The sequence below is a fragment of the Stenella coeruleoalba genome (assembly GCF_951394435.1).
Source record: "Stenella coeruleoalba genome assembly, chromosome: 17".
In the NCBI taxonomy this organism is placed as follows: Eukaryota; Metazoa; Chordata; class Mammalia; order Artiodactyla; family Delphinidae; genus Stenella; species Stenella coeruleoalba.
In genome coordinates, this window is record NC_137163.1 from 78,685,478 (window position 1) to 78,713,128 (window position 27,651).

General features: G+C 42.9%; 1 long non-coding RNA gene across 3 annotated transcripts in view; it reads left to right on the forward strand.

Annotated features, from left to right (window-relative positions):
- Positions 1–27,651, forward strand: part of LOC307176125 — a 279,090-nt gene that overhangs the window by 241,316 nt on the left and 10,123 nt on the right. For all 3 annotated transcript variants that reach the window (XR_013824610.1, XR_013824611.1, XR_013824612.1), the window contains one exon: positions 1,783–1,978. This is a non-coding gene — a long non-coding RNA (uncharacterized lncRNA). The remainder of the gene's footprint in view (positions 1–1,782; positions 1,979–27,651) is intronic.

The following is a 27,651-nucleotide window of genomic DNA, read 5'->3' on the forward strand; positions in this document are numbered from 1 at the left end:
CTGAATGACCATAATATTCAGATGCTAAAATGTTTTTGTCATCCAGGTTCCAAGTCAAGTGTCCATTTCCATTGTTTGTACTAAAGGAGGTAAGAATAAGAAAATACCTTCTGCTCAAATGTAATACTGGGTACATGTAATATAAAGAAAATAGTATTGCTGGGTAATAAAGATTCTCATAAAACATGCTAAGTTAGTATTATGCATCCAAAAGAAAGTAACATAGCTTACAGGTTACAGGAAACCAGCTTGGTACAGAACAGAAGCCATAGAAATTAAACTCAGAATATCCTGGATGTGGGTTCTACAAACTTTTTTTGTTATGGAGCATTTCTCAATCCTATTGTTCTCATCCTTCTCCCACTGTTAAGAAGTTTGCATCCTTGCTATTATTTTAGGTCAGAACCAGAAGTACTGATGACATATCACTAAACGCGATTGCCAACATTGGCCAATTGCACTTGATGCAGGGTGATGATAGTAACACCAGAAAGATCACAGCCCTTGTGGAAGACACAGCCAAGGAAGGTTTTTCTAACGAGTAGAGTGCGGTAGTTTCCATAGTTATAAAAACTAACAAGTAACTTATCGACTTGGATGAAAGAATCGGATAAATGTTTTAAATCAATAGACTTGTTAAGTTTTTATATGTGTCAGTGTCTTTTAAAATCAAATTCACATTGTTTGTTGCTCTGACTCTAAGACCAGAGTAAAACACACAAAAATGTCATGTGTTGATCAAGACCTCATTTTTTCCAGAAGTGCTTCTCTTATCCGAGTCTTTATAATAAGTCTGTTCATCTGATGGACTTCAGGTTGCTTGAGCATCCACTTTTATGAGAAATGGAAAATTACCTGGACAGCTTCTCCTGTGCTCAGTGTGAACAAGCCTGGGCCCTTCATCCCTGGATATTTCGGGTTGGGATGGACAGGTGGTCCTTTGTCTGCTTGGATGATAGATTGGAAACATGGCTTCTGGGCTCATGCCCCCTCCCTGGGGGAAAGTTGCTTCACAGGGAGGAGAAACATCAGGGGAGACCGAGGTCCACCATCGCCTGGGCCCTGGCCCCCAAGTTCCTGTCATAATCCCTCCTCCATGCGTCCTCCTGTGTCCATCCTGCTACCTGAGCCCATAAGCAATCTTTTTGCTTTTAAAAAAACCCAACTTATAATAGTTTTCTTAAAAATTTACAGACACGTATTTAAGAGGAAATTCAAAAGTTTATAATAGATTTATATTATTAAAACAGAAACAAAGCCAGGCTGCAAACAAATAGGATGGCGGTGAAGGGTCTGGTGTGGTAAAAGCTGAGACAGAGGTCATACCAGTGCGTAACTGTGTCTTCCCGGCTTCATCAGCCTGTTTAACAGAACTGCAGCAATACAATCAAAATTAATGTAAAACTGTACATCCTATGAGTTCTCTGCATCTATATCCCTGAATAAAGTGGTATTCAAATATTTCTAGAGTTTTTAATGGGGTACTTCCTAAGAGTTCATGAAAAATCTCTTATGATTTCCCATGGATGCCCTCCAAGAACAGATGTTTCCCACTGGGTAGTGTGAGAACAACCATCTCTACCTACTACCGTCACCTGTCCCCTCCGTCCCTACAGTGTGAGAAAGCTTAAGGGCAAAGCTTTGGACAGTTCTGTTGAGAATCTGTAAGAACTCCCCGCCCGCTTTATGTTACAAGTTGATCATTTGACGGAGAGGGGCCTTAGCAGTGCTCCTAGAATCTCAGCGTCTTAGTTTTTACAAAATTGCTCTTTCTGTTTTTAGTTACAGTTGCTGAGTGAGTTCCATCCCTGGGACAGGGTTGCGTGGAACCCTGAGGAGGAAAACAGCAATGATGGGTACCAGCCAGAGCAACCTCCCTCTCCGACTCGGGCTCTCCTCCTGAGCCAGGCTCACTGCTTCCCGAACTTTCTTCCCTGAGGATGAGTTCTCTTCCCAGCTGGCCTCAGCTCCTCTGAAGGTAAGTGTAAAGGGGAGGTTGGCCACATGAAGTGGCCAGACATATTCGAGGTCCCTTTAGATTTGAGATGGGTCACCCATTTTGGATGATTTGGCAAAAAAAGGGGTAGAAGAAGAAGCACAGCCATAAGGTACCTGGACCTACACAATTTTTAAACATCTTAGAAGTTTTGCCTCAATTGTTCTTAAAGGAAATAGAACACTTTGGAAAACGATCATTCTATGCTCTTTGTCTGCCAAAAACTTCCCCGTGTCTGTCGGAGCAGATGATGGGCAAGCACTTCCCTGTGGATGTCAGCTCAGTGGTTTTCAGCTGAGTTACGACTTCACGCTTTATAAGGTTTTGATCCTACTATTACCTGCAGGAGCCATTATAAGAAAAGATGGAAAAATATATTGATGACATTTTAGTAGAAAATACTCAAAGGTGTTCTGATTTTAGTTAGCCCAGTCGCTTCACTTTGTATATTATTCACCTTGAGCTGCATAATGTTGCTTTACAAAGAAAACCAGGTTAATAATAAAAGGGTTGCTTCTCATCGCTGGGACACAGTTCGTAATGTGTTGTTAGACAGGAGTTTATTTTTCAGCAGTTCATGTGCATTCTTCAGTGATAAATACAGCATGATTTCTTTGTTTACTATGATTTGAGGCAGCTGTAGAATCGTATACTGCCGGCTTTAGAACACAAAACCATCCTCAGGAGGCTTAACATCACACTTTACCTTGAATCTTTGGTCTGTTTCTTCTTGAAGCTCTATTGCTATGTTATTTGGTAGTTGTTCTGCTCATTCATGTGCTTAATGGATATCGTTATATAGTCAAGAACTGAAGGTACAGCCAGTTCCGTATCAGTAGCTGTGGATTCCATTTGGGAGGTAAAGTAAGGTCTTTTCTTTCCAAAATCTCTAGGTGGGTCTGAGTTGAGCACTGATGTGAAATCATTTAAGGGGGATCTATTCTAGTACCAGATTTTTAAAATGCTGTTTTTGTGACTTTTTTTTTGTGGGTATTTACTCGTTCTGATTTAAAATACTCTGTAATAACCTATAAGGGAAAAGAATCTGACAAAGAATGGATATATGTATATGTATAACTGACTCACTTTGCTGTGCACCTGAAACTAACACAACATTGTCAATCAACTCTACTCCACTATAAAATTCAAGTTAAAAAAAAGAAAAGCAGAGACAGTGGCCTGAGTCACAGTGGCCACTGCTGTTGCGTCTATAATCTCGGGATGAAATCGGTCAGTGAGGGGAGGGGCCCATGGGGGGTTTGCGTTCCCCGCCAGTGGAGGCTCTATGTGGTCCGGTCTGTGCAGAGGGACCTGCAATTTAAGCCTGGCAACCGCTCAGGCAGCACAAATAAACTGAGCCACAAGCAGGATGACTAGGAGGATTGCAAATTGGTTCATCTCCTGCACAGCAGTGAGCTCCGATTGGGGGTTAACTCCCATCAACTAAACGTAAGCAGATGCTACAGGAGCGCTAACCAGGGGCTGTTCAGCTTGGCATCACATACGATACAGCAGAGAGATGAGTAGAAAGCTGCTGTGTTGTCCGACAATCACTTCACAACAATTATGTCTAGAAGATAACGTGTCTGGTAACGCTTGTTTCACAGGTGTGAGGTTGCATACTGAGGGAGTATAAGAGAAAAAGTAGAAAAACCTCTACAATATGTGGCAGATCTATAGACCTTTGCAGTCCAGAATTTCTTACTGAGGTACCTTGACATTTGAGGCAACGAAACTCAAAATTTGTGTTTCCTTTTCTTCTGAAATGCTGAACAGGAGTTTTATGTGATTAGAACCAGACAGTTCACAAGGCAAAACTAGGGATTTCTGTAATACGTGTAACAAATTGAGATAATTTTAAAAATAATTCATACTGCTTTCTTCATTTTGAATATTGTCTAATAAGAACATTAGACATAGAACAAAGAACATTGTATTTTTGTCTAAGAATAATAGGATAGAAAGCAGCTGTATAGACAATTATTAAGGTAACATTATTTAGTAGCCAGTTAGTAAAAACTGACAATAGAGATTTGTAACATTTTGAAATGTTTTAAATTCCTTTCAGTATAAGTATAGGTCTTTTATGAAATTATTTGGAAAGAAGCGGTGAATTGCCAAGATTTAGCCACTTTTGAAAATGATAGATTATCTCATACTTTTTCTTTCCTCTGGGTGATAGGTGAACCTGTAAGTAGTTATTAGAAAGTGTACACACACACACACACACACACACACACACACACACACACCCCAACACACACACACAACCCAACGTACCTCTTTCTCTCTTAGGAATAAGGTGAACGATACGTATTTTTTTCAATGAGCAAAACTGGGTGACCCAGTAACCAGACAAAGCACATCCAGGCCTAGAGAAACAGTAAAAAAGAACATTTAAAATTTGTCAATGAAACATTCTTTAAAAAGATAAGTTAGTTATCATAAGAAAAAGTAGTTTTCCTTACCCTTTATTTCTTTACTGTCAATTTAAATAGCATTCTTTTTATTTTTAATTGCATATGGGATTGGCAAAATATTTTCAGTACCTAAGGTCTTAACCTGCCTCTGCTGGGGAGACAGGTCTGTGCCCACACAACAGACTTGCTCTTTTAAGCCCTGCAAACAGGGCCCCGGCTTCATGTCCAGTGTCCTCTTTCCCCTTTTGGTGAGCAGACCCTGGGGAGGCCCACCTGACTCTGCTCCTGTATTAAGGCCCTTATAATCCCCTCTCGTGAATGTGGATTGGACATGAGACTTGCTTCTGGCTAGTAGAATGTGGCCAAGGTGAAAGATTTTGCAGATGTAATTGAGGTGCCAAGGCAGGTGATGGTAAGTCAACCGAGTGGGAGATCATCTCAGGACGCCTGACCCAATTAAGTGAAGGCCTTGAAGGATGGACAGGGCCTCCCTGAGGTGAAAGGCTCTCCTTGCCGGCTCAGTACCGTGACTGGCCATGTTGCAGGCATCCCCCCGACAAGGACCTGCAGGTGGATTTTAGGAACTATGGGTGGCCTCCAGCTCACAGCCAGCAAAACCCAGGGTCCTCAGTCACACAGCCCCCGGGGAACAAACTCTGCCAACAAAAGGAATCAGCGGGCTCTTCCCCAGTCCAGCCTTCAGGTGAGGATGCAGCCCAGCAACGCCTTGGGTGCAGCCTGTGAGACTCAGCAGAGCACCCAGCGGAGCATGCCTGGCCTCATAGCCCTTGGGATGGGCGTGGCTTTACGTCACTAAGTTTGTGGTAGTTCGTTCCAAAGCAGTCTAGAATTAATATGTTCTTCCTCCTTGTTGCCAGCCTTTGAGACAACCTGGCTTTTCTTTCCAGTTTAATTAAAATATGACAGAATTATTAGAGTCTCAGAAAATAAGCCATTCCTGAAGGAAAGGTTCTCACATCTGTTGAGCCAGACTGAGGGTCTTTCCCTGTGAATCCCCCTTAACCCATCTTGACAAAGGTAATCACTTCCTCCGTTTTGTCACCAAATCCCCACCCATGAAAGAAAGCAGCCTCCCTCTTCAAGCTTATTGAATTCATCAATGGACTTATTATTTTACTAAATCCAATTAATAAATTCCAGAATTTTCCTTGGATATGTACTAGAATCCACTGCAGCTGCAAAGGGAGAATTTTAAGGATACATACCGACTTTTATCTCTCAAGAACCAAGCCATCCCGATTTAAGATGACACAAAACCCTCTCATGAGTGAAAGGTGATTCTCTGCACTCACTCATCTGCCATTGTAGTGGATAGTCTTCTTCTCTGTGAGTTCTTTTCCAGTGTAAACCTATGCCTTTAAATATAGCTTTCAATACTGATCTGTAGTAGTTGTTTTTCTTCAATTTCCCAAGGAAAGTAAGGCTGTTTCTCCAAGTACTCTTCACGCCATGTGCACACAGCACGAATGAAATCACCATGAACTTGCATGGCATCCATAGAAGGTCCCTGAGAAATGGGATAAATCAGTGTTGAAACAAGGAAGTGAAACAAGATTGGAAGAGACAATCTGATCGGGGATCACTGGAAGGAAAATATTTCCTTAATCAGACTATACTCCAATATAAGATAACAATTAAATTTAAAAAATATTAACTAATCTTATTTACAATGCAAACTCATTTCATACTGTCACCTTATCTGCTTATCTACTGATAGTCTCGGGAATTCTATTTAGTGAAAAGAAAAAGGAAAAACACCCAAGTCATCTCTTTTACATTAGAAAATTCCATTTGTATGATGTCTCCTTTGGATTATAGATTATGCATGCTACACTGTTAGTTATGCTCTGTAATTTCCACTTAAAACTCAATAATCTTGTATAAGGAGATATAGCTTCTCAGGCTGATTTACTTTGATGGAATATGTAATACACAAGGAAGCAGACTCTCTTGTCTAAGCTGCCTGGTGATGTAAAAATTATGCAATATTAACCCAATCAGACTAATATCAAATACTTCTGGTTGTTTCTTGTTAAAGTGCAATAAATATTAAAGAGGTAAGAGGGAGGAAAGGCAGTGTAAACTAACATTTATTGAAAGTAAAGCACATGTAGATCTTTATTGGCTGTTATCTCACTGAATTCTGCCAATAAACCAAGAAGTGGCATCTTTAGTCGATTCTGAGGTTAGAGAAACGGAAACTCAGAGAAGTAAAGTAAAAACATTTAACAAGTATGAATAGAGCATCGTCTGTAGGTCAGACGCTGTTGTAGGTACTGCCTGTTTCAAAGTCTCAGAAACTTTGGTAACAAGTAAGAAATGTGGCCCTGAGCTCAATTCTGAAAGTCTGTGTCCTTTTCATCACGATGAGTTGATAAAATAACCACAAGTAAAACATGGTTGTGAAGTAGGTGAGGCTGTTTTAAATTCCTGCTCTGTTGTCTACACGATGTGAAACCATGGTCACAGAGCCTGATCTTTGTGACTTTCTGGTTCCCCCTTCAGTTCCTGAGGCTGATGGCATCTTCCTCTGGCCACCTGGACACGAGGCCTGGAGGGCGTGTGCGGTGGGGGGGGGGGACGGGGGTGGGGAGCGGAGCCTACAACTGGGCCAGCAAACCACACCCGCAGTCATTCTGGCCACCTGGCAACTCAGCACGTTCTGGATCTAAGGTGCTTACAAGTGCTGCCCCCCAAATGTTTCTGTAATGACGTTACGAAGGGTACTTTACTAACCGTAAATTTGATGATTAAAAGGATGTATCCCCTGCTTCATGGAGAAGTGATTTGAGTAATTGATTGAGTGATGATTGAACAGGGGTGTATTAGCAGCAGCAGACAACGCGAGAAATACGATCGCTTTAATATTTCCTGTTATCCCCTCCAGTGACTGAGTGCATCAGCCAGGGAAAAGGACAGACAGCCTCCAAGATGAGGGGAATCAATGTGAAACATTCTGTACCTGTTCTGTGCCAGGGTCTACTGCCTCCTGGCCTCCCAGGACTCTTCACCACACAGTCACAGAATATGGGTCCATAGCTGATTCCTGATAACATTTCCCTTTTGTATTAATGTCCCCACTGGCTTTGCCCCACAAAGGCAAATAAAAGCCTCTCGATCAACCCCAGTTTACTTCCTCCTGAATCTCTTTAGTCATCAGTTATTTAGTGTTTATTTCCATCTCAGTTTGCTCGTATCAACTTTTCATTTGTAAGAGAGACTTTTCAAATTAAGTGATTATAATTGATGACGGTATCTTTTTGCATTTTTCAGCCTCTGTTTTTTTTTTTTTTTTTTTTGCGGTTCGCGGGCCTCTCACTGCTGTGGCCTCTCCCGTTGCGGAGCACAGGCCCTGGACGTGCAGGCTCAGCGGCCACGGCTCACGGGCCCAGCCGCTCCGCGGCATGTGGGATCGTCCCGGACCGGGACACGAACCCGTGTCCCCTGCATCGGCAGGCGGACTCTCAACCACTGCGCCACCAGGGAAGCCCCAGCCTCTGGTTTTGAATGACTTTTCACAGTTCGAAATCTTGTTGTTCCAACTGGAACTGTGTTTCGCCAACAACTCATTTTAGTTTCCCGCACATCCCAGCCTAAGCCCCGCTTAGCTACCCATTGTTAGTGATGTCTGCGTACTGTTGTTGTCCATCTGACTGTCTGCCTTGTATTATGCTTCGTATTTATGGCGTCAGCCTGTGTCTCTGTGCTGATCAGCATCGTTCACATCTTCTCATCATAAAACTCTCCGTTATATGGTGTGTACGAAACTGAAGTTGCAAAGCTTTACAGAATATACAGAGATTAGCACATGACTGACAGTCTGACCCAGACACGAGTCTGACCGTGTTAATGACCATCTCTAAGGTGTTTAAAAATGATATATGCCAAGATAGAGTCAATAAAAATTGTTATCAATGCATTTCATTCCGTGATAATCACGTGTTTGGTTTTGATTTGTTTTGATTTTACTCCTTCCTGAACATTATGTGCCTCCTATGTAGCATTTTTTGAAATGTTTGAAATGAGTTAAGTATTCATCTGTGATGTTTTAGTAAGATGCACAATAGGCTTTTTGAAAATTTTTAAAAAGTTTAAAGAAGTCCATTGTTCAGACTCATGAGGATGGAAAGGCCAGACCAAATTCTTCTCCTAATACGCTGCTCAGGGCTCAGGAAATAGACCCAGTGGTGCCGGTTAGACTGACGGTCTTTCCTGGAAGCCGTGTCTACAGCTCAGGAGGTTGACAGAGGCAGTGAGGTTGTCTTGCTGAAGCACAAACACAAGTTTCCAGGGTCGATGGAGAACTATAGGATCCTCCTTGGGACCCCGAGTGTCCTCTGCTCCCATTTTGAGAACAAAACACCAAAAACAGACCACCGCAGCGTCAAGTGTCATTTAGCAGTGGCCCAACCTCAGCAGAAGGACACACGCACCTCCTGCCTGATGGCACTCTGGGACGGTGCGGTGGTCGAAATGACCTAGGGTGGGCACACACGTGTGCAGCGCACACACACGTGTGCAGCGCACACGCGCACACACACCCGAGACTGGTAACAAAAAGAAGGCAACAAACGTTCTTAGACGGCTAAGAATATATTGAGGCCCCATTTTGAGAAACTCTGATGAGTGTAAATCAAATACAATTAAATACCACAAACTTTCAGACCCTAGCATGACATTTAAAATTATTTAATGAAATGATGTTAGAACATGGCAGTTCGATGATAAAGACTGCAGGCATCAACAGGCTTGGAAGAGCTGGTCTGCACAGCTGCTCCCTTCATGCTGTGGTGTCAAAAAGTTGCTCTGTTTCAGCATCCATTGTTATTTTCCTTAATGTCGACCATACTCCATTGGGAGTTCCTTACTTAAGGACTCAACATTTAAACCATCTGGGGTGGATTCTGTTTCCTGCATGGACTCTGACTGCTACGGGCATTTGAACTAGTTCTGCCCACACAGGCTAAACAGTCACCTTAAATCCACTAAGCTCTTTGCTTTGTACCCAGGTGTCCACTGGCCACAGGTAGGCACCGCCATGCTGGTGGTGATTCTGTACAGTGACACCTTTCTAGATTCATCTGAAATTGTTATTACACAAGTTAGGGAAGGTCAATCATCTGCTCCTGACTAATCTGGTATTTGCGTCAATATAGAGCTTCCGTCAATATTCAGCACTCTTTTTTTTCTTATTAAAGTATAGCTGATTTACGATGCTGTGTTTATTGCTGCTGTACAGCAAAGGGATTCAGTTATACAGATACATATTCTTTTTCAGATTCTTTTCCATTATAGGTTATTACAAGATGTTAAATATCGTTCCCTGTGCTATATACTAGGTCCTCGTTGTTTATCTATTTTACGTATAGTAGTTTGTATCTGTTAGTCCCAAACTCCTAATCTATCCCCTGAATGAGTTTTCTGCAATTTAATAAAAGCTTTGGAAAGGAGGTCTCAATGGAGTAGAAGGGGAGATGAAGGAAGTACCTTCTGACAAGCAATACCCTCAAAACAACCCCATAAAACAATCTATCATAACCTCATTTTATAGATGAGAAGCGGCCGCAGAGGGTTGAGGTGATGTCCACCGGGCCGCAGGGCCTGCACGAGGCCAGAGACTGACGCTCCCTGCGATGCTGTTACCTGGACACCCTCAAGCACCATTCCTGCCACTTTATTCCATGTTAGGGGTTAGAGCTTTTTTTCTTGCTTCCCCTATTTCTGATGGCTGATTCAAAGCGTAGAACAGAAACCTGGGTGGTGGCCTCCTTACTGAACGCTGACTCCAGCTCTATTCGGAGGTTTCGGAACCACATGTATTTAGAATTGATATGTTAAGTGCCTTGGGACAGTTCTGGCACATATATCCTCAATAAAAGCTTCCTGGAAAAGAACATGTGCGTTAGACAGATTACAGAGATATGGGGGCAAAAACATGATACTGTTGTTGTAACCAGGCTGTGGAGAGCACGTAGGATTCATCACCTCTCACACCATAGCTCACTTCTATTAAACGCACTGGGTGCCCCTCGGGCATCGAGATGCTCCTTGTGAAGTTGCTATTTCTTTACTCCAGTTGACAGGTGATGGATCAAATCTGCTTGTTCCCATTTTTGGACTGGGTCCCCTGTTTTCTTAATATTGAGCTGCATGAGCTGTTGATATATTTTGGAGATTAACCCTTTGTCTGTTGATTCGTTTGCAAATATTTTCTCCCATTCTGAGGGTTGTCTTTTCGTCTTGTTTGTAGTTTCCTTTGCTGTGCAAAAGCTTTTAAGTCTCATTAGGTCCCATTTGTTTATTTTTGTTTTTATTTTCATTACTCTAGGAGGTGGGTCAAAAAGGGTCTTGCTGTGTGTCCTAGAGTGTTCTTCGTATGTTTTCCTCTAAGAGTTTTATAGTGTCCGGTCTTACATTTAGGTCTTTAAACCATTTTGAGTTTATTTTTTTGTATATGGTGTTAGGCAGTTTCATTCTTCTACATGTAGCTGTCCAGTTTTCCCAGCACCATTTATTGAAGAGGCTGTCTTTTCTCCATCGTATATCCTTGCCTCCTTTGTCATAGACTAGTTGACCCTAGGGGCGTGGATTTATCTCTGGGCAGAAGACCTAAATAGACATTTCTCCAAAGAAGACATACAGATGGCCAAGAGGCACTTGAAAAGCTGATCAACATTACTAATTATTAGAGAAATGCAAATCAAAGCTACAGTGAGGTATCACCTCACACCAGTTAGAATGGGCATCATCAGAAAATCTACAAACAACAAATGCTGGAGAGGGTGTGGAGAAAAGGGAACCCTCTTGCACCGTTGGTGGGAATGTAAATTGATACAGCCACTATAGAGAACAGTATGGAGGTTCCTTAAAAAGCTAAAAATAGAACTACCATACGACCCAGCAATCCCACTACTGGGCATATACCCTGAGAAAACCATAATTCAAAAAGACACATGCACCCCAACGTTCATTGCAGCACTATTTACAGTAGCCAGGACATGGAAGCAACCTAAATGCCATTGACAGACAAATGGATGAAGAAGATGTGGTACATATATACAATGGAATGTTAGCCATAAAAACGAACGAAACTGGGTCATTTATAGAGACGTGAATGGACCTAGAGACTGTCATACAGAGTGAAGTAAGTCAGAAAGAGAAAAACAAGTATCGTATGTTAACGCATATATGTGGAATCTAGAAAAATGGTACAGATGAACGGGTTTGCAGGGCAGAAATAGAGACACAGATGTAGAGAACAAACGTATGGACACCAAGGGGGGAAAGCGGGGTGGGTGGTGGTGGTGGTGGTGGTGGGATGAACTGGGAGATTGGGATTGACATGTATACACTGATGTGTATAAAATGGATGACTAATAAGGACCTGCTGTATAAAAATAAAATTCAAATAAAAGAATCTGCTTGTAGAAATCTAAATGACATCTGTAATATCAGTGAGGCAGTCATGTTATTCTGAACCTGTCTAAAACATTTTTCCAGAACTAAAGTCTATAAATGAAAATTTAAGAAGTAAACCTAAGTTGATATTTTCAACCAGTAAATATATCGTGTTATCTTAAGAGAGTGGGATAAAAACTGTCTAAAGTAGGTCATGTGTTTTTTTTCAGGTGGTTTTTTTCCATAATTGACTTAATTAGATAATTATATACACATTGAGTTGGCCAAAACTGCCTTCGATTTTTAAGTAAAAATAAAAGACACATTTTTCATTTTCACCAAGAACTTTATTGAACAACATATTCACCCTTTTTGTTCCCCTATGTTCTGTCATTTTTCAGGCAACTTCATAATTCTATCTTCCCAAAACTTTTTATCTTTTTGAGCAAAGGACTGGTCCAGGTGCCTTCTACAGTCTTCCAGGGAATTGAAATTTTTTCCATTAAGAGAATTTTGTGAAGACTAAAATAAATGGAAATCTGAAGGTGCAATGTCTGGGGAATATGGTGCATGAATCAGAACTTCCCAGCCAAGCTGTAACAATTTTTGCCTGGTCATCAAAGAAACATGTGGTCTTGCGTTATCCTGATGGAAGATTATGCGTTTTCTGTTGACTAATTCTGGATGCTTTTCCTCGAGTGCTGCTTTCGGTTGGTCTAATTGGGAGCAGTACTTGGAAGTAATCGTTTGGTTTTCTGAAAGGAGCGCATAATAGAGGACTCCCTTCCAATCCCGCCATAGGCACAACATCACCTTTTTTGGATGAAGACCAGCCCTTGGTGTGCTTGGTGGTGGTTCATTTCTCTTCCGTTCCACATTATTGTACAGTATCCACTTTTCATCTCCTGTCAAATTTGTTTTAAAAACAGAACGTTTTCATTACTTTTCAGTAGAGAATCACATGGGGAAATATGGCCAAGAAGGTTTTGTTCGCTTAACTTATGTGGAACCCAAACATCAAAGCGATTCACATAACGAAGCTGGTGCAAATGATTTTCAACGCTTGGTTTGGAGATTCTGAGTATGTCGGCCTCTCCCAAGTGGCATCAGTTTGATTGTTCTCGATTAATGTCGTGATTTGACTGCTGTCAACTTCCACTGGTCTACCTGACCGTGGAGCATCATCTCCAGCACGAAACTTCGCAAACCACTTTTGATACGTTCAGTCATCACAGCACCTTCTCCATACACTGCACAGATCTTTTTTTGAGTTCCAGTTGCATTTTTACCTTTCTTGAAATAATAAAACATAATATGCAGGAAATGTTGCTTTTTTCTTCCACCTTCAATATTAAAATGGCTACACAAAAATTCACCAATTTTGGTAAGTTTTTTTTAATGCACGCTGACATGACAGCTGTCACATACAATCTAACAAAATTGTTTCGAACGAAGTTAAAGACGACTAAGTGCTGGTAGAGCCATCTTACGGAAAAAAACAAACGAACCTTTGCCCAACCCAACATATATCACAGGGCAACGTGTATTAGATGGTATATCGTGCAAAACAGTATTTGGAACTTTTAATTTGGTTCCACTGAGACACAGTTAAGAAGAAATTATAGGTGTTTCACCAGGACACTTATTCACCTGGGTGACAAGCTCACATCTGTGTGTGTGAGCAGGCCTTGCTTCTGTCTCTGTGGTGTGGGCTTCGAAGACATCCTTATAATTGGGAAGAATGGGAAACACACCAAAAAGACGGAAGTTTCTAATACTGTAAGTTTAGATATCATTAGCACTGAGATATTCATAAATACTTGCCAAATCCTTTTATTCATCCTATAGGTATTTTTTGAATACATACCTTGTGCTCGGCACCTAAAAATTGGGTGCTTTTGAGCTCTTACTAAGAATGCAGGTTTAGTGCCAAATACCGCCATTTAACCTTGAAAGTGCTGTTGCAAAGTACCCAGTGTAAATTGGATGCTTTATAATCTATATCTGCAGTTTCCTGTGTATTTGTAACTGAACTTCCTCACTTAGAAGTTTTCTTCCCCATAAGGCAAAAAATACAGAATATTATGCCGTGTGTATCACAGTCTGCACGTAGCAATCACTGTGGATAATACACTCAGGCAATGACTGTTCTAGCAGTGACGACGGCCTTCAAGCGGTGGACACGTGAATTCACCAGGAATGGAGCTAAGAGTCTTGAACAGTTTTCACTTAGGCTCAGCAGCCCGATACTGTGGTTGTCCCCTTGTTACAAATGAAGAAACTGAAGCTAACACATCATATGAAGTCTGTCCAAGGTCCGCATGGCGTACCGTTGGCGGCACTGGGAGCTAAGGCAGATGTTTGACTTGACAGGTGTGCGGTGCCCTGAGCCCCGACGTTCAACCCACCTTTCCCGTCACCACTCACTTGAGACCTGGATGCAGGTAGAGGGCCTCAGGGTGGAAGTGGCTGTTGGGTAGACGGACTCCCTGGCAGAGGGGAACAGCACATTGCACTCAACGCAAAGTGGAAATTAAAAAAAAAATTTTATTGGAGTAGAGTTGATTTACGATGTCTTGTTAGTTTCAGGCGTACAGCGCAGTGGTTCATTTATGCGTATACATATAGATTCGCATAATGGAAATTTTCACGGGAGAAACTCCTCCAAGAAAAATGATACACATGAAGAAGGTTGTAGGTTGTATCTTCAGTGCAAGCAACAGGGATCTGGCCTCCGATTCCAAAACGTCCCTTCTTCTACTGATAATTCGTCCACAATACAAAAATAAGTAAAATCCAGCCTAACCCATACCGCAATATTGATACCTTCTTGGCACAAAAATAATATTTCTATCCCATCAGTGATTTTTCAAGACCCATCGGGCAATTGCAAAAGAGTATGTGGATTAATACTAACTTTTATTATCAAAAGAAACGATTTCTACAGAACGCTAGAAATTTACGTTTAGAAATGTTGATCCCCTTCATCGGTATGAATTAAGAGCACGACACAAATCACTAAATAGCATGTAATTATTTGGTAATGAGTTGTAATCATAAGTGATTTCCCAAAGAGTAAATTAAGTATTCATTAGAAAAAGTAATCACTATTAATTGCATTAATCATTTTAATTAAAAGGCAGAAAATGCATTTTTATATGAATCTGGGATTAGTTTAGTTTCAATCTTTGAAAAGTCTCAATTCTCTGGATTTTTTAAAAATTAAAATGAGCGTATGAATATTTATGTACATCTCGCTGCAGAAGTGTTTGAAGACTTAGTGAAGTGATTCCTCTTGATGTGGTCTGTACTCATGTGAAACTGCAGAGCCTAGAAAATTAATTCAATATTTCCAGAAAAAAATGTAAAATCTTTTTCTGCGTCACACAATGGTTTATAAGAGACATCTCTCATGTTTTAGCTTTTAAAGCTCTATGGTGAGTGACATTCTGATTTCCTCAGTACAAGGTTATGACGCAGACTGCGATGGTTTCTGGGCCGTGGGACACCAGATACCCGATTAAACGTTGTTTCTGGACGTGTCTGGGAGGGGTTTTCCATGGGAGGTTAGCATTTGCAGATTGTCCCCCCGACGCAGCCTCCCAGGGACAGTCTAAGCAGGAAGAGACAGGGAGGCTTTGCTCTGCCTGACTGCGAGCCCGGCCTGGCTGCCCCGTGCTCCTGGGTCCCAGGCCTTTAGGCCCAGACCAGCGTCTACACCCTGGGCTCTCCCTCCCAGGGCTTAGAACCCCACCACCAGCTCTCCTGGCCTCCAGCTCCTGGATAGCAGCTCTTGGGCCTCCTCGATCTCCAGAGTCACAGGAGCTGACACTTTATTGGCTCAGAATTGGCTCTCGAACATGATTTGATTTAAAGACGTGAACGACGCCCCTTCCATTAGTAAAGGGAGCTCTCAGACTGAGCCAATTTACAGACCCAGAGCCCCTGGAATGCAGGGGGCGCTGGGGTCCCTAGAGGAAGGACCCTGACACATGGCTGAAAAGTCATACTGTCCATCTTTCTCCCAGCCTTCTCCAAAGGGACCTGTGGCCTTTTACCAGGGAAACTGTACTTGGGGGAAAGGAAATAATCAGGGATTACTGGACATTGGATAATTTTCTTTCTTTTATTTTCTTCATGAATTCATTTAATTTAATTTACTGAGGTCATTTGCATTACATTTTGTGTGTGTGTGTGTGGCTGTATTGGGTTTTTGTTGCTGCACGTGGGTTTTCTCTAGTTGCGGCGAGCGGGGGCTACTCTTTGTTGTGATGCGCGGGCTTCTCATTGTGGTGGCTTCTCTTGTTGCAGAGCACGGGCTCTAGGTGCACGGGCTTCAGTAGTTTCAGCACGTGGGCTCAGTATTTACAGCACGCAGGCCCTAGAGCATGTGGGCTTCAGTAGTTGCAGCATGCAGGCTCGGTAGTTATGGTGCACGAGCTTAGTTGCTCCTTGGTGGGATCTTCCCAGACAAGGGCACGAACCCGTGTCCCCTGCATCGGCAGGCGGACTCCCAACCACTGCGCCACCAGGGAAGCCCCAATACCTCATTTTTATGTCCATTGTATTTATATACCACAATTTGTTATCTGCTCATCCACTGAGGGATGTTTGGGTCATTTCCACCTTTTGGCTACTGTGAATAGAAGTGCTATGAATATGCCTGTACAGGTATTTGCTTGAGTACCAGTTTCGTTTCTTTTGGGTCCATACTTAGGAGTGGATGGCCGGGTCATAGGGTAATTCTACATTTAACATTTTTCAGAACCACCACCTGTTTTCACAGGGGCTTCATCATCATACACTCCCACCCGGAACATGTGAGAGTTCCAATTTCTCCACATCCTCCGCAGCACTGTTTATTTTCCATTGCTCTGAGCTGGAGTAATCTTTCCATACTAAGCTGGACTGCCTGCAGCTCTGCTTTGCCATCTCCTCCTGCGTCTGGGTGCCCACAGATCTGCCAGAGACGCAAGCCTAGGTCTTCTCCTGTCTTTTCTGCGCATGTATCCGGGGCTGGGCATGCAGTCTGCACTCCCTTTTTCGCTGGTGTATGTGGTGGTTGTTCTGAGACCTGCTTCTTGCAGATGTCCTTCTCTGTTCCTCCTCACGCTTGGGTCTATCTGACCAACCTGTCTGCTGTCCCCGCCCCAGGTGGGCATGGGTGGTGGATGTCAACACAGCTGGTGTGTTGACAGACACCAGTGCCACTCTCAGGATAGCAGCTCCAGCCCCAGGCAGCGGGGAGGAAAAGCAAGGTCAGCTCTGTGCCTGTCCGTCAGGAGCTCCTGAAGGTTCAAAGCTCAGTATTTTAGGAGTATGCATTTTAAGAGCCACAGTATTTTAAAAACAAGGTCCGTAGTAGCCTCTGAACCCTGGGGCCACACCAGGAACATGGGTCTCCATGCTCACTGTGGCAGCCACTCCTTTTCCACTGGTGGGGACAAGGGCGTGGTACAGTACATAGGGGAACAGAAACACCACACTTTCTTACCAGAACTTACCTGCCCTTTTCGTTATTAAACAGTCCTCTGGTTGCTGGAAGTTTTGGATTAGTTTCTAGAGTTCCAGGAAATTGATTCTACCATTCTCATTTTATATGAAATTCTCGTTCTTATCTTTAAAAATTCATTCTTTGCTTTCAAGTTTTAAGCTTAACCCCGGCTACACCAAACTCTTGTCACCCCGTGTGCCTCCAGCCAGGCCTTTCTTGCTCTTGCCCATCTCTGGAACGGATAATCCTACTTTCCCCTGTTTTATCTCTAGCTTACCTTATTCTACTGGAATATAAGCTACCCATGATCAAGGCCTCTGCTTTGTTCATTTCTCTATGCCTTACATCTAGAAAATATGATAGGCACTCAATGAGCATGTGTTGAATAGATGTCAAATTAAATGATCTTTCCACGTGTTTCTACCCGAATTCCTCAGTGTGAACAAAGCTCTCTTGTTTACATGGTAGTTCGTCCCATTGCAATTCTTATTACAACTGTCCCCATTCAGCTATTGTTTATGTTTTTAGGAAACTGCAGTTCTGGTCTGTAAATGCCTTGGGAATGAGGTTTTATTTACCTACCAGTATCTTGCCAGGTATAGATTCTCAGCTACTGTGAATCATTTTAAAATCTCCAGTTGAACTCTAGAGGAGCAAAGAGGAGCTTATCTACGCAGAAGCTGCTGGTCTGCATCACAGAAACAGCCCTGCTTGTCCCCTGGAATGTCGGCATCTACAGGTGGTCACTCCAGTCAGCCTGCGTTCACTCAGCACTAGGGTCTCAGTCATTAGTGGTCACCCTACCTCCTCTTCTCCCTCACAGTTTAAGGGTCCAACAGAGCGCTATTGCACTTATCAATTCTTTTCTAAGACTCCAGCTACGTTGCCTGGTTCCAGCAGTTATTGAAAATAATCAGAGATCTTAGTAAAATGGATCAAAACTTCATTTCAGGGAGCTCAAATATCATGATCCTTTCCTTTTTGTGTTTGTAGAGTTCTACTGTTCAGAAACATCACAAGGTCCTTTTTATGGGCTTAGAATAAAACTTTTATATTGATCTTTAATCCTTTTTAGTCCTTTTCTACTTTTGGTGGTTTTTCAGTGGTAGACGGGTAATAAAGGAAAACAACAGCAACTAGGACGGACTGTAGTTAGGAGATAACTAGGAACACACTTAGAAGCACAGTTTCATCCATCATATTGTTACTAACGGGACAAAAATGGGAACAATCACTTACAGTAAGGAAATCGTCAACAAAGTTTAATGTACTGATTCACAGAATGAGATATTACGAGCCTTAAAATGATATCTAAAAATATAGAGTTGTTCATTACATAATGTTAATTAAAAAGGGATCAAAATCTAATACATTCTGTGATACTTATTTTGTTTGAAAATTTTCAACACAATGAAATTTGAAGAAAATACATCAGCAAGTTTAATGTGCTTCAAAGCCCTGAGAATACAGGTGGCATTTATTTTATAAATTTACCTTGTTAAATCATCCATAATGCACATTGTTTTGCTTTTATTCTTAGAGAAAGAACATTCAGGAGAGGCAATACATGTACATACATGCATTTTCAATCTAATTTAGGTGACTCTGCACTCAAATTTTAAAGGCTTCTAGGAGCCCTGTTATGCCCATAATTGATCTATTCACTCATTCGATCTAGCAGGTCTTTTCTGAGTGTATGAAGGATGCCGCTTCCTATGCTAGATGCTCACAGACCTGCAGGTCCTTCTCACCACTGTCGACCGGGCATGGTCCCTGGCCTGCTTCCCCCAGGCTGTGTGGCTCTGAGTCCAGGGCTGCACCGGTAACACTTGTACCTCTAGGCCCAGCATGATGGGGTACAGACAGTGGCTCCATACGTGCTTCTGAATGAAGAGATCGAGTGGTATCTTTAAAGCTCTAAAATTCAGTGTAAGTGTTCAGGTCAACACTCCCTACAAAAGGAGGCATAGGAGGTAAAGGCATAGGAGGTAAAGGCATAGGAGGTAAAGCACAATTGCACGGGAGGCGCAGCTAACACCCGCTGTAAGGGCTCACCGTGCCCTTTCTTTAAGAAATCCAACATGTTTTCAACGTGTACGTTATAAGACTGTTTAAATGCCCACACCTGCAAAGGATGTGATAAGTTATAATGAGTTTTAAGCACCGGCAGTGAAATGCTCATGGTTCAGACCTCCCGGACACGAAGGAGGGCTTAGCTTCCCCTCCACCCACGTGGGGGGCCCCGAGGTCCTTAGATACCCACCTTAAAAATTACTGATTTGTAATAAATAGTAACACTTTTTAAACCATGTGGGACAATGTTCACTGCAGCTCTATTTACAATAGCCAGGACATGGAAGCAACCTAAGTGTCCATTGACAGATGAATGGATAAAGAAGATGTGGCACATAGATACAATGGAATATTACTCAGCCATAAAAAGAAACGAAACTGAGTTATTTGTAGTGAGGTGGCTGGACCTAGAGACTGTCATACAGAGTGAAGTAAGTCAGAAAGAGAAAAACAAATACTGTATGCTAACACATATGTATGGAATCTAAAAAAAGTTCATGAAGAACCTAGGGGCAAGACAGGAATAAAGACGCAGACCTACTAGAGAATGGACTTGAGGACACGGGGAGGGGGAAGGGTAAGCTGGGACGAAGTGAGAGAGTGGCGTGGATATATATACACTACCAAATGTAAAATAGATAGCTAGTGGGAAGCAGCCGCATAGCACGGGGAGATCAGCTCGGTGCTTTGTGACCACCTAGAGGGGTGGGACAGGGAGGGTGGGAGGGAGGGAGACGCAAGAGGGAAGAGATGTGAGGATATATGTATATGTATAACTGATTCACTTTGTTATAAAGCAGAAACTAACACACCATTGTGAAGCAATTATACTCCAATAAAGATGTTAAAAAACAAACAAACAAACATGGGAAGTGCTCTTTAAAGTCACTTAAACACATGTAAATTATTAGGTTAATACAGGGTAAAATCATATGTAACATAATTTGAGCTTTTCTGTGAATCCCAACAGTCATCTCATACGGATTACCTCATTTAATCCTCAGAGTAACTTATACAATTGGAATCATTCCTAAATCCATTATGTAGACCAGAAAGTAGCCGTGGATAGGACGAACAGCTTTCTGAGGCGCACAGCAGTGAAGGGGACAGGCAGCTTTGCCTCAGCCCGTTTACTGCTTTTGTTTCTGAAGGCTAAGTGTACCCGATGAGTCGTGACCTTCTGCCGTCTGTCTGTTTCTTACTTTCTCATTGAAATGTCTATGTTAACTGAGAGGGACGCACTTTCCCTCCCCTTGACTTAACCTGGCTGATGACTTCAGCGGAGGATGTTGGAAAATGACCAGTAAATCAGCTTGTTCTCAAAGACCAGTTCAGCTTCTCCGGCGCCAGGTGACGGGAACTCCTCCGGCCCAGGGAGTCACCAGTCAGCAGAGACAGGCAGCAGGATGCTGGGATGACAGAGAGGCCGCTATGACCACAGGCAGGAGGGTGAGGCTGCCGGGTCCTCACTGATCTTTCCAGAAAAGTGACTCCTTCAGTACTGAAGACCGGCTGGCTGGCTGGGCTAAGTGGACACCTCCTCCAGGGAGCCCGCACTGTAATTCAGGTCTGACTTCCATGAAAACCAAACGCCTAACGTCTGTGGAAAGACTCCTTATATTTGCCAGGCACATTCATTGACGGTCTTCCAGAGCACTCATGTGTGCGTTTACATGTGTCCTCTCCCGCTTCCATGGAAGCATCTGGAAAGCATAAATCACTAGCATCCTCTTCACCTCTCTGTCCCCAGGCACCCAGGACCTGGTACATAGTGGTTTCTCGGTGTCTAGTCTATGCAGCTGGGGCTTTAGAAGGTTTCTTTTATGATCTTATTGTGACCAATGAGCCGCTCTACTTACCCTGTTCTAACTCAGACTTTTCACATCTTATGGACACGTGGCTTGGTCGCCTTTGGAAAGCATCTTGTTATTCTCCTTCTCAGTTCATACATGTTCAAATACGTGTTCACGTATCTCACACATATCAGATCTACCTCAGAATAGGTAAAGGAACTGATAAGGTACCATTAATTAAAAGGTCATTACTAACTCACACATCTAAAGAGATGTCTCCTGAGAGAGTTGGTCAGTAGACAGTTTAAATAAATGAGATCACATCAAATTATTGTCCATGAGTTGGGTACCTGTGCAAATCATCCGGCCAATCTATTATAATGGTGTTTTTTTCTCTTTCGGGAATTGCATTACTATAGGTTAGTCATCAATAGCTTAGCAGGGAATTCTAGGTAACTATTGATACCTGCCTAAAGTTTTCAGACAAACAATATATACTTATATGGTCACTGTGTAATCACTGTCGTAATACAGTAGTTGTCGAATGTCACTGTTATCGTCTTCTATTTCTAATATAAAGTGATGTCCCCCGGTGAAGCACTGGTGAAGATGAACATAAAATGAGGCATTTCAAGGACAAGACTTAATTCATTAACTGTCAAGGATAAATTTAAACAACCTGAAAAATGTTCATGACGTTTCCTGACTACTATCTGAAAATTCACTTATTCATGAATTATTGAACTCACGTTTTAAAACACTATTCCCAAAACCAGAACAAAAGATACCTGCCCTAATAAACCCCCAAACTTTATCAATGACAATTTGATGCAGTGCAAAGAAAGACATTTTAATGACAAGAATATGAATCATTGACTATTGAGAAAATGAATAAATTCTCATAAAATATTACATTTATTCAATTGAAGATATAAAGCCAGATGGCGAATCTGATACATACAACATGAATATTTCAGACTGAAATCACATTCTTTTACTAAGCAGCATCAAGACTTTATAATTAGGGCTTCCCTGGTGGCACAGTGGTTAAGAATCCGCCTGCCAATGCAGGGGACACAGGTTCGAGCCCTGGTCCGGGAAGATCCCACATGCCGCGGACCAGCTAAGCCCGTGTGCCACAACTACTGAGCCTGTGCTCTAGAGCCCACAAACCACAACTACCGAGCCCACATTGCCACAACTACTGAAGCCCGTGTGTCTAGAGCCCGTGCTCCGCAACAAGAGAAGCCACCGCAGTGAGAAGCCCGCACACCGCAACGAAGAGTAGCCTCTGCTCACCACAACTAGAGGAAGCCCGTGCACAGCAACGAAGACCCAACGCAGCCAAAAATAACTAAATAAAATAAAATTTAAAAAAGACTTTATAATTAAGCGAATTTAATAAACATCTAAAGCGCCACTGTAAACAAGTGCTGACAGTGGTTAGGTTTCAGAGAGAGTACTTCCAGAAAAATCTTCCAAAAAACTAACTTCATCTCTTGATTCATTGTTGAAAATGGTTTAATAATAAGATCTGTAAAAAAAAGAAAAGAAGAATCTCCTTCCTATGTCCATGCGTTTGTGGTTGGAATAGGTAGGTATTCAGTGACCTCATTACAAGAAGCGGAGGCTGTGGGCATCCACTAATCTGACGGAAGAGAAACACAGCGCAGGAAGAAACAGAGTGTGGCTGAGTCCTATCGTTCAGCTGTGGAGAAGGTGGCACGCAGCACCGAATGCCCGGGGAGCGTGACCTGGTGTTTTAGCTCCATCCCTGGTTGTGCCGGGGAGCCGGGGGGAGTGATGGGAAAATACCCCTCAGCACAGAACAGCACACCCGAGCCGATCCTCACCCAAACCAGGAGCCGGCGCAGGAGTTACGGGGAATATTGAACAGAACCAGAATGAAAACGAGGGGTGGACCCCAGGACGATCTTCTGATAAATGAAGCTAAAGCAATAACACAGCATGTTACAAAAAACATTTATGCCTTGGCAATATTCTGAACAAAAGAGCTAACTAATGTATCAGGGAAGTCAGCCCGAAAAGGACTTAAATCTAAGCGAATCGAAATGGCCTCAGAGAGTGCTGAGTGAGAAGAGATTTTCACTGGAGACATTCAATTTTGGGAATTTGTATGTCATGACCGAAGTCAGCAGAAAAATATTCTTGGATATGGAAAGACTCTGAAAATGCGTGTCCTATTTGAAAAGAATGTTTGGAAAGCGTCCTCCAGATGGTCTTAAGACGCAGCTAAACGGAGGATTTGAATGTTTTCAGTGACATGGAAGACCTGGCAGTGATTGCAGTGAGATGGGACTTGGCTGCCCCCTCCTGCCGTGCAGGTCCGCGCCCCCCGCAGTCCTGGTGCACAGGCTCATCCTGGAAGCACTGGCTATCTACGCAGAGGCTGCTTTCACCTTGGGGTCCCCCTTCCCCACACATGCGTGAGCCTCGGATTTCTAACGCCTGCGTTTCTGAGAGCCAGGATCCTTCCCGGTAGGGAGAGGGCAGGTGTGCAGAACAGTCCCGGGGAAATAGGGTAGCACTTTCGTTTGTTCCTTCCACGTTTCGCCTTGAGTGTGTGTGTGTCTGTGGGAGGCATGTCTTCAAATCCATGGAGTGGAAAAAGAGAGGTGGGGTAATCTCTTCCTAGAAATCCGAATAGGAATTCTCCTCCCACTTTGGCTTTCTCTTCACCATGTTATTCTCTCCTTCCTCCTCACAGGTGGGACGAGGGTCAGAACCCAAGACTCCAACCTTACCTTGACCGTCCCTCCCCTAAATACCTTCCACTTCACGTCCTCCCAGGTAGAAGGTTCAGGGCCTCTCATCTTCCTGTCTAATGGGGGCCTCTCTCCCATCTGCCTCCTGCTCACCCACCACCCCCACCAGGGGGCCCCTTCCCAGGAGATGCAGAGAGAGACACTGGCTCATCCCTGAGAGAATTCTAAGATTTTATGCCCGTGAGCACTAGTGATTTTGTGTCACTGTAGTTACTGCGGTGGCCGTAGCTGACTCTTGAGTTTATTCGAGCTGGCTTTCACGTTATCGTAAGCTAATCCCCGTGACGACTTCCCGGGTAGGCGTGGCGCTGATGACTGAAGAAGCCGTGTTAATTCAATTTTCCTTTTTTTGGTTCACGATGAGATTTTATTAAGAACAAATGTTGCATTATTTCCCATGGGATTTCAAGTACAATCAAGTAAATAATGTGTTTTCTCCTTGGCCATTTTTGTATGTATTACATTAATGAATCTTGTCTTTGCAATTGATTTTTGTTTTCTGAGAACAAAGCCACTCTGTCAGGATCTATTATTATTTTCACGAAATGTCATTCTATTTGCTTATATTTTACTTACCATTTTTGTCTGTATATAAACGTGTAGTAGTTTCTGGTTTATTTTTGTTTTGATTGTCAGCGTGGCATTAGAATTGGGGACTATTAACCATGACCTCATAAAAGGCAAGTTTTTGTCAGGGTAGAAGAGAGTTACATAGGTTGATAGGGCATAGAGTAGCTCAGATTTCAAATAAATAACATGTGTGAAATAAAATGACCACATTTAAGGGTACCACATTTTTCATTGCAAAATAATGAAAGTGGAATATTTTCCAGTTCAATTTTTAGAGAGCCTCAAAGCATGAGAAGACATTTTATGGCTGGCTTGTTCTGTAAGAGACAGAACTTGGAATAGTTTTAAAAAGTTGAATCACTAAGTTTATGAAGTCCAAACACTTGTGTGATTTCCAGCCATGGGAAGTAGAAAGCGTCAAGCCGTTTTGTTTCTAATCATTGTTCATTCATTTTGTCGTTATTAAAATTCAAACTGTATCCTTGTAGTTTTATTCTAATCTTGAAAGTAAAAGAGGGTAGGAAAAAAACAACTAGGAAGCCAAAGGTTTAAGATTAGAAATATATAAGTAATCATTAAAACTGGAGAATATGCGTGTGTATCTATACTTATCCATCTATTTCTATCATTTATCTGGACATTCATTTTTGTCTCTCTTCAAGTTTTAGTAGTCTGTTCCCGCAGGTCTCACCACCACCATTACAGGCACTAACTTGAAGGGCTTTATAATTTAAACAGCACATTATAACCACGTGCTAGTTCACCAGCGAATAGTTCCCTGTCTGCTTAGAATTAAATTCTCTTGGAGAAAACGAAGAAAAAAACAAATCATATGTTTTTGAATAATGCTACGTGCATCGAAGGAAAGAAATGTAGGTTGAAGGAATAAAACTCAGATGAAAATAGGTTGCCCTGGTAACGAAGACGTCTGCAGGGCTACAGACGGTGTGATTCGCGAGCAGGTGTCGAGGGACCGGACGCAGGCAGCCGCGTGTGTGTCTTGAAGAAGATGCTCCAGCAGGGTCAGGGCCTGTTTGCGCCCCCAAGTTCTCCCTCGGCGTCGCCTGCTTTCCAGGAGCGGTGTCGGTGCTCAGACCACGTGCGTCGACGGACTAACTCACTGTGCCCTCTTTGAGGACCCTCCTCTGCAGTTGGAGCTCGGGGTGAATATCCGTGCTATTTCCACATGTGCGCACAGCGGGGCTGGGTCCCAGCGCCCACACTCGCTGCCATTCCCTTTCTTGCTCCCGGGGCAGGGGGTGTAGTGACTCCCCTTCCCAGCCGGGCTCCGGGGAGGGCCTGGCGGTGCAAGCAGGTGGGTGCAGGGCTCAGGGAAAGGTCTGCCCCCTCCCTGTTACCTCCTCTGCTGCCTGCTCCGAGCAGGCAGGAGAGGAGACCTCCTGGGGCACCATCACATCAGAATGAGGCGCTGGCACCGCTGCAGTCCCAGTCCCAGCCTGTGGGATCGCCGGGTGCAGACCCCGGGTTCTCACACCGAGTCTCTGAGCAGCCCTGGAATTGCCTAGCCCGGACTTTTCTGTGTATGGAGGAAATAAACCCGTACCGTGCTGGCCTCTTTATTCGGGTGTCCAGCCAAAGCGGTTTCACACACCACACAGCTGCAGAGAGCTGGGAGCCGTGCGCACGTCACTGCTGTCATTGGCCGGTCACTTTCTCCTGTGTTGTTTCAGCATCTGATGGAGCAGCTGATGGGTGTTTATCTCTGTGCACCCCCGAACTGTGTGCGCTGAGTGGATGAATCCACATGTTTTCCCTTTGGGGGGTTTTCTAATACTAATTCTTCCTGTCAAATCAAGTTGCTCTCTTTCGGCAAAATTTATCTCAAGACCTCGGTCCTCTCTGGAGCGCTGCTTATCTACCCTGCCTGGCATAATCACAGTGTTCATTCATGTATCCCCATGATACCTTATTCATAGCATTTACTGATGGATTTAAAACATCTGTACCTTTTATATAAAGCTTGGAGTTGTTGAGGTTTTCTTGAACAATTCCAATCCAACTCAGCAGACTGGGGAAGGAGACCAAGACCAGGGAGGAAGAGGGGGTGGGGGGTCATTTGGAGAGGATGTGGGTTTTGTATTCATTCAACAAACATTGAAGAAGGCAAATACTGAACAAAGCAGACATTTCCTATTTTCACAAGGTATGTAAATATCGAATATCTAGTCATAATTACAATGAGTTCTACAAATGGGAAAGTTTACGGTTCCAGTGTGTCTGAGGGGATTCCCACAGTTATCCCCAGCGCAGCTGCAGAGATGCTCTGGGCACAAGATGAGAGACACAGGGGCAAGTTATGTAAACGTGGCCAGAGAACACCTGCATTCAGAGCTCAAGGCTACAGCGATGGCTAAAGCAAAAAGATAGGTGAGACAGCGTGATTTTGGGCAGAGAGATGGTCCTTCCCGTGGCCCCATCTGGTCACCACCCACCCCAAAGATTGCTGTTATTCTGACTCTAACAGCTTAGGTTACGTTTCCCAGTTTTTAAACTTAACATAAGTGGAATTATATAATACAAACTGCTTGTGATTAGATTTTTGTCAGTGTTGTATTTTTGACATTCAACGATGCTGTCTGCTTATCATGATTTCATTCATTCTCGTTATTTAGTGTAAGTTTATGTGATCATAGTACAGTTTATCCTTGTATTGTTGATCGATACTTGGGCTGTTTCCATGCCGTAGCTCTTACAAATGGTGCTGATATGAGCAGTTTTGTACGTGTCTTTGGATACATAATTGTATGCACCCACCCCCCAAATTAGCCATTTTAATTCTCTGAAACTGTGTTCTATAGACTCTAACTGAGATCCTAATTTACATTTCCCAGATGACTAATGAAGTTGAACACAGTTTCAGATGCTTATTGACCTTTTGGAAATCTCTGTTTGTAAGGTGTCTACTCAAGTTTTTGCCCATTTCCCACTGGTATAATGGTTATATTTTTCATTGAAATATAAATATTATACCTGTAGTTAGTTGTTCCTACCCACTCTGATGTTGGTCACTTATAGCTTTGTTTCTGTTGTCTGTTTTTCTCCTTTATTTGTCCTAGCATGCTTTTTACTTCGTTGAATG